Source organism: Brassica oleracea, chromosome C3 (genome assembly GCF_000695525.1).
Source record: "Brassica oleracea var. oleracea cultivar TO1000 chromosome C3, BOL, whole genome shotgun sequence".
Taxonomy (NCBI): domain Eukaryota; kingdom Viridiplantae; phylum Streptophyta; class Magnoliopsida; order Brassicales; family Brassicaceae; genus Brassica; species Brassica oleracea.
The window spans coordinates 48,544,250-48,551,130 of NC_027750.1; positions in this window are offsets into that span (position 1 = coordinate 48,544,250).

A 6,881-nucleotide genomic window follows, 5' to 3' on the forward strand; every position below is an offset into this window, starting at 1 on the left:
GTTCTTACGGCTCAGCTGAAGGACAAGGATGATCGGATATCTGCGTTGGAGACCCAGATGGCAGCTCAACAGGCGGGCTATGAGACACAGAAGAGGCTGAACGAGCAGATGATGGAGATGATGAAGAAGATGTACCCGAACGAGGTGTTCCCGAACATTCAAGGCCCGTAGTTTTTTTTTTTTTTAAACCAAAAACTCGAAATGTTTTATTTTTATTTGTAGAACTTTGAATTATCTAATATGTTTTCAGTTTTAATTTTAATTTTATATTTTCGATTTTAAATTTCACAAATTTAAATTTAAAAAAAAAAAAAAATTTAAAAATTATTTTTTTCGAAATTCCGAGGAAAAGCACCCTCGGAATTTTCCGAGGACCTTTTCCTCGGAATAGGTCGTCGGAATATTAAAAAAAAATCCGAGGGAATGTTCCTTGGAATTTTCCGAGGGGCTACGTTCCTCGGAAATTTCCGAGGGCCACGTTCCTCGGAAATTCCCGTTGCAAATTCCGAGGAATATTTCGTCGGAACTTCAGAGGATTGGACCATCGGAAATTTCCTCGGAAAATACCGAGGAAGTTCTCCCTCGGTATATTCCGAAGAACTTTCCGACGATCTAGTGGTCCTCGGAGTTTCCTCGGAAATTCAGTTCCTCGGAATTCCGTCGGAAATTTTCGAGGGATTTCCGAGAAAAAATGAATTTCCGAGGACTTTTGTCATCGGTATGTCGTCGGAATAGCGTTATTCCGACGACATACCGACGATTTTTTCCCTCAGTATGCCGCTGTTTTCTTGTAGTGTTAGAATCAATTGAATAATTAGTAAGTCCAAAATCTAATTGGTAGAAAAACTTATATTAACCCAAACATAAATATATATAATAAATTTAATAGTCTCTCATTAACTTCAATACAAATAAAATTGTTTGCGACATATAATTATGGTCGTCCAAGAAACATACGGTTTGCCCAAAAAGTATGCTTATAAAATATTATCTTTTATGATTCACAGCAACTTTTTTTTCATTTTTGATTTAATGCAGTGCAAACAATTTTATTGTAATCTTTTGTTGTCGTTCTCGTAACGAACGCATTCCCACATATGATTCTTCCCACTGATTTTTTTTATAATGAGTTATTTTTACAATGAGCAAGGTTCTTCAATAAAAAAAATTTCACCATTATGTATACCAAGTTGTCTCAAATAATTTCAGAGTAATGTTTTGTTCAAAACTCAACACATACCAACGGATGTTATGGGTTCTTTAACGGTCAAACTTATTTTCACGATATCAAAGACGATATGATGTGTTATAGGTTTTAGATTTCAGAGACAATGTGGTATAAGTTCTTTAGAGGTCAATTTTTTCTTTAAGCAAATCATAGAACGACTTAGAAGTGAGTGTGTTTTATTCAATAGTAACTTTTCTAATTTCCTTATTAAACCAAGTAGTAAACAATGAAAATTGTATAATATGGAAGGAGTATCATTGATTGTTATATATCCGTGTATAGAACAATGAAATATATTTCAAAACAATAACAGTGGGCTCTATAATTAATATACGGTTTATACACTGTTGATTTTGGTTATGTGGCATTGAAATTTCAATTTAACCGAACCATAAATCAATCAAATAATTTTGAAATATTAATTTTATAACGAAAAACAAATCTTCATTAACCGTGTTACCTACTTTCAGAAGTAGTGTGATTTAGGTAGGTATATTTATTATATATATTATGTTTTTTATATATTAAAGAAAAAATAAATATATAAAGCTTAATTAAATAAATATTATATACACCAAATATATTTGCTTGACACACAATTCTGTATGACCTATATATGGGAATTTATATTGAATACTAAACAAACTTTGGCTCCAAGTTATTGCCCAAAAAATCACTGTACCTAAGGAAAGAAATAATTATTAGGTTGCACGACAGTTAAAGCTATTATACCTTCACCTTAACCTAACTAATAATCTTATATAAATTATTGGTTGTACTCCAACGATATCATCATCATTTGATGTAAGCATATGTCTATCGGCGACAACATTTTGATGTATAATAATTTACATAAAACTATACTACTATAGTTTGATTTGGTAACACAGTATAAACCAAATAGATGTTACTTCTAGAAACCGTGGTGTATAGATATGGTTTCAGTATATAAATCGATCAAATCATATAAACCGAATAAAATGATTAATTAAAATATACTCCATTTGTTTCATTATAAGTGTCGTTTTAGGCTTCGGCACACGGATTAAGGAAACAATTAATTTTGTATATTTCCTATAAAAAAAATACCTAAACATATTTCTACCAATAGAAAAATAAATTGCATGGAGCTCGTCAGCGCCAGGGGGGGGATTAGTCCCTTGGGCCTAGAAAGCCTTTGGGAAAACCTTGATTTCCTTAAAAATTAAAAAAAAAAAAAAAAAAAAATTTTGCAAAAAAATTAATAAATTTTGCATTGAAAATCGAAAACGACATTTATTTTGTAACGAAACAAATTTTCTAAAACGACACTTAATATGAAACGGAGGGAGTAGTAGTATAGTTTTATGTAAATTACATAATATAATTATGTACATGTAGTTTATTTTATTTATATGATCTTGATATTTAAGACGTTAATTTGAATAATTACATTTTTCTTAAATTTATTATATTACTAATCATTTTTCTTTTCTTCTTATGAATCTATAATAACTATAAATTATTTAACAATTATTTTTAGTAGTTAATTATAATAGAAAACATTCTATTTAAAATTATAGTAGTATATAGTAAAATTCATTTTTAATCATACAAAATTAAATTGACAAAATGTAATAAAAGATAAATATAGTTAAGTTTTTTTGGTATAAACTAAAAACCGACAGTATATAAACCGAACCAAACCAAGATAAATATGATTTTAATATGATATCTAATTTTTATAAACCAATATATCGAAAAACCAAACCATGCCAGACTATAATTGAATAAACCAAAAATCAACAGTATATAAATTGAACCAAACCAAAACAAATATGATTTTAATATGGTATCTAATTTTTATAAACCAAAATATCAAAATACTGAGCCGAGACCAGACCAAAATCTGGATTGAACAACCGTACTTTTGAATATATGATTTTTATGCATGTTTCAACTAACGCAAAGCGTGGATCTTATCCTTGTATATATATTATTATGACTTATTTGGGTTCACCAACCAATAGGATTGCGTTATTTCATATTTGATATATTTTATAAAAGAAAACAAAATATTGTCAAGTTATATTATGTTTTTAAAATTAAAAGGTAAAAATAAAAAAATAGTAGTAATTACAAAAAAAAAATATTTTTAACCAGCAAAACAATAAACACTAAATCTTAATCCTTAAACCCTAAACCCTTGGGTAAATCCTAAATCCTTGGATAAATCTTAAACTCTAAATCAAAAACACTAAACACTAAAACACTCAAGGGTTTAGGGTTTAGGATTTAGGTTTTAGAGTTTTAGTGTTTAATATTTTTGATTTAGAGTTTATGATTTATCCAAGGGTTTAGGGTTTAGGATTTAGGGTTTAGGGATTAGGATTTAGGGTTTAGTGTTTTGCTGACGACGTTAAAAATATTTTTTTAAAATTATTTTTTCTGTAACTACTATTTTTTTATTTTTTTTACCTTTTTATTTTAAAAACATAATATAACTTGACAATATTTTGTTTCCTTTTTTAAAAGATATCGAATTTGAAATAATGAAATTCTGTTGGTTGGTGAACCTTAGGTTCACCCCCTAACCCTAGGGGGTGAACCCAAGAATAACTCTATTATTATAACTGAAGTACATTTGACAATTTATTGGAAACATGGACAACATTATAAATCAGAATTGTTTGGAAATATAGATAGCAGTATAAATGAGAATTGTTTGAAAACATGGATAGCCGTATAAAAAATAAGTATAGTTTCCTTTCAATAATTATTACATTAACAATACATCACATCATTAATTATCCTTAACAATACATCAAATCATTGATTATATTACCATAAAATCAATAGTGCAGATTTTTATTTATTAGTTTATCAACATTAACTCTGTGCAAACTATAAAAATAAAAAAAAATGTAGTTTATTGTTAATAGTTTGGTTTAATCTGTTTTATTAAAACTTTTTGTTACTAAAACTTTATTAGTTAATAGTTCAGTTTAATATGTTTTACTAAAAAAAAAATTTATCTTAGTTCCAATCGGTGAAAAATTACGTAGCCAAACACATAATTCAAAGGCATAGTTTATGTGAACATAATAATAACTTAAATGAAAATAATTAAAATTATTTCATTTATTGTTAATTAATGTTTCACGCCGTATAACTATTTTACTAAATAAAAAATTCTTTATAATTCCCTTATTTTACCCAAACATATAAAAAGAGCTTATTTTTTTAATTTATTTACAGTATGAGTTAGGTATTGACATTTGGGTACTCATTCAGGTACAAGTTGTTTCTTTCGGGATCAATTTTTTGGTTTTGAAATTAGTTCCCACTTGGATATTATAAATTTATGTGTGGGGTTCGAGCTGGATCTTTTTGGGTCTGAGTGATTTTTATTCTGATGTATAGGAAAATAAAAATATCTAAATAACCAATATATCTAAAATGGGTTCGGATATTTGTATCAAAAATAATCTTATTACAAGATTCAGTCCGGATTTATTATATACAATTAGTTATACGGCGACACATCAATGTACATAACACTAATCATGAAAAATGTATATTAATGTATAAAAACGTAAAAATCAAATATCCGATCAAGCTCTAGTCTAGTAATTATGTCTCAAGTCTTTTAGTATAACATTCATCTTTACTTCACAAACTTATCCGAAGAGCCGTGCTTCTTACTAACCAAGTCACATACTCCTCTGGGTTTTTACTTCCTTCACAAGTCTTTATATTCGACGAATCCTATAGTTTAACTTGCAGAGTTTACTCAACAAGTAGGATGAGATTAGAGTTGTGTACCACTACCGAATTATAACTCTTTTTCTCTACCGATTATATGGCTTTCATGATGCTTCACATAACTTTAAATAAATCTACAACGATCATGAGATAAAAAGTTGGGTAAATTTAGGATCGCATCTATACTATTAAATCAGAATTTTTTATAGGATTATATTCTTATTTTTAGAGTTATTTATATTTTCATGCAACTGCTTTTCTTGATTTTTTTTTTAAATATTTTCACAAACTATATATTCGGCCAATCAGAAACAAGATGGTTTTAAAACAAGAAATGTCGAGCATATAATAAATGCATGTAAGGAAAATATCTTTAAATATAAAACTTTTAAACTCTAGAGGTTATGAGACTGGAATATCTTAAAATATAAATGCATGCTAGAGGAGGTAATGAGACTGGAATATCTTAAAATATAAATGCACGGCAAGAAAAAAATCTTAAAATATCTTAAAGTTGGTATTTTGGTAACTTAGAACACGATTACCGGGGGTTACTAACACAAATTCTTAAACATAAAAAAAATAGAATATAATGAAAAGTGAAAAAATAGAAAAGCTAAAGGTTCTTAAACAACAAACTTAAGAGCATGATTAACGCTGAGATGAGTCTGCACTGTTTCGTAGGAAAGTTTGTTTTTTTTTGTCTGATAAAAAAAAAGAAAAAAATTAAAAGACGAACTAATCACGGGCAGCCAGATGACTAGTAGGGCCCGCGAACAGTGCAAGAAACAAATGAAGGTCGGTCTTTATATCACAACCTTAGAGATCCGATTTTTTAAAATTAGTGGGACCCACCCAATATTTTATTAGTTTTTGCTAAGGATCCTATTGCTAAGACCTCCGTTAATGGTGGTCTAAAAAACTGCTTTATGACCAACTAACATACGTGTCACCAAATAATTAGTGCTATTTTTTACAGAAAAATAAACATTAAATAAATTATCATAATAATAATTTTTTTTCTTTTAGCAACTTTTGTGGGCTCTTACGGATGGAGGTGCCCTTAGTGCCCTTAGTGCAGTTAATTATTTAAAAATTCTACGACTATCTTGCATCGAAATCAAATATACCTTAAATGCTCAAAATCCAAAAATTAAATAATACTCCATCTGTTTCATAAAAAATGTCACTTTGACATTTTTCACACAGATTAAGAAAATGATTGAAATTCATTAAAGTTGTTATTAATTACACATATTCAACCAATAAGATTTGAGATAAATGAAATTATTTATAAAATCAATGAATTTGTAATTTACTTTAAGCTGAAAGTTGCATTGAAATTCTAAAATGAAGCTCTTTTTGTAACAAGAAAAAAAATGCTAAAATGACACTTAATATGAAACAGAGAGATTATAACACATATAACTTTATATAATGTAAAAGTAAATATTTGAAATTAAAATAAAAATTGGATTTATTTGGAAATTTTGATGGAGAAAGATTTTTTTAGATATTTCTTGTGTTTTCAGTATTTTAGTATATCCTAAATATTTGCTTCGAGTCGGGTTTGAATCTGGTTTTTTTTTATATTAAAATTGTATATCCAATCATGTATTAATCAATTTTGATTTGGGTTCGATACTATTTTTCGGATCAGGTTCGATTCTGGATCCGGGTATTTTGTCCAACTCTATCATTTATCAAATTTTTTTTTTTATAAAAAAAAAATTTGATCAATACAAGACATGTTAGATGATGTATTACTCCGTTACAGTTTTTAATCTTTAAAAAAAAAAAAAATGCGAGACATGCCAATGCTTATTTAAATAAAATTATATAAAACTTAAAATGTATACTTATTGTTTGATCGAGAAACGGTAAATAAATAAGATGTGGGTTTAAGCAA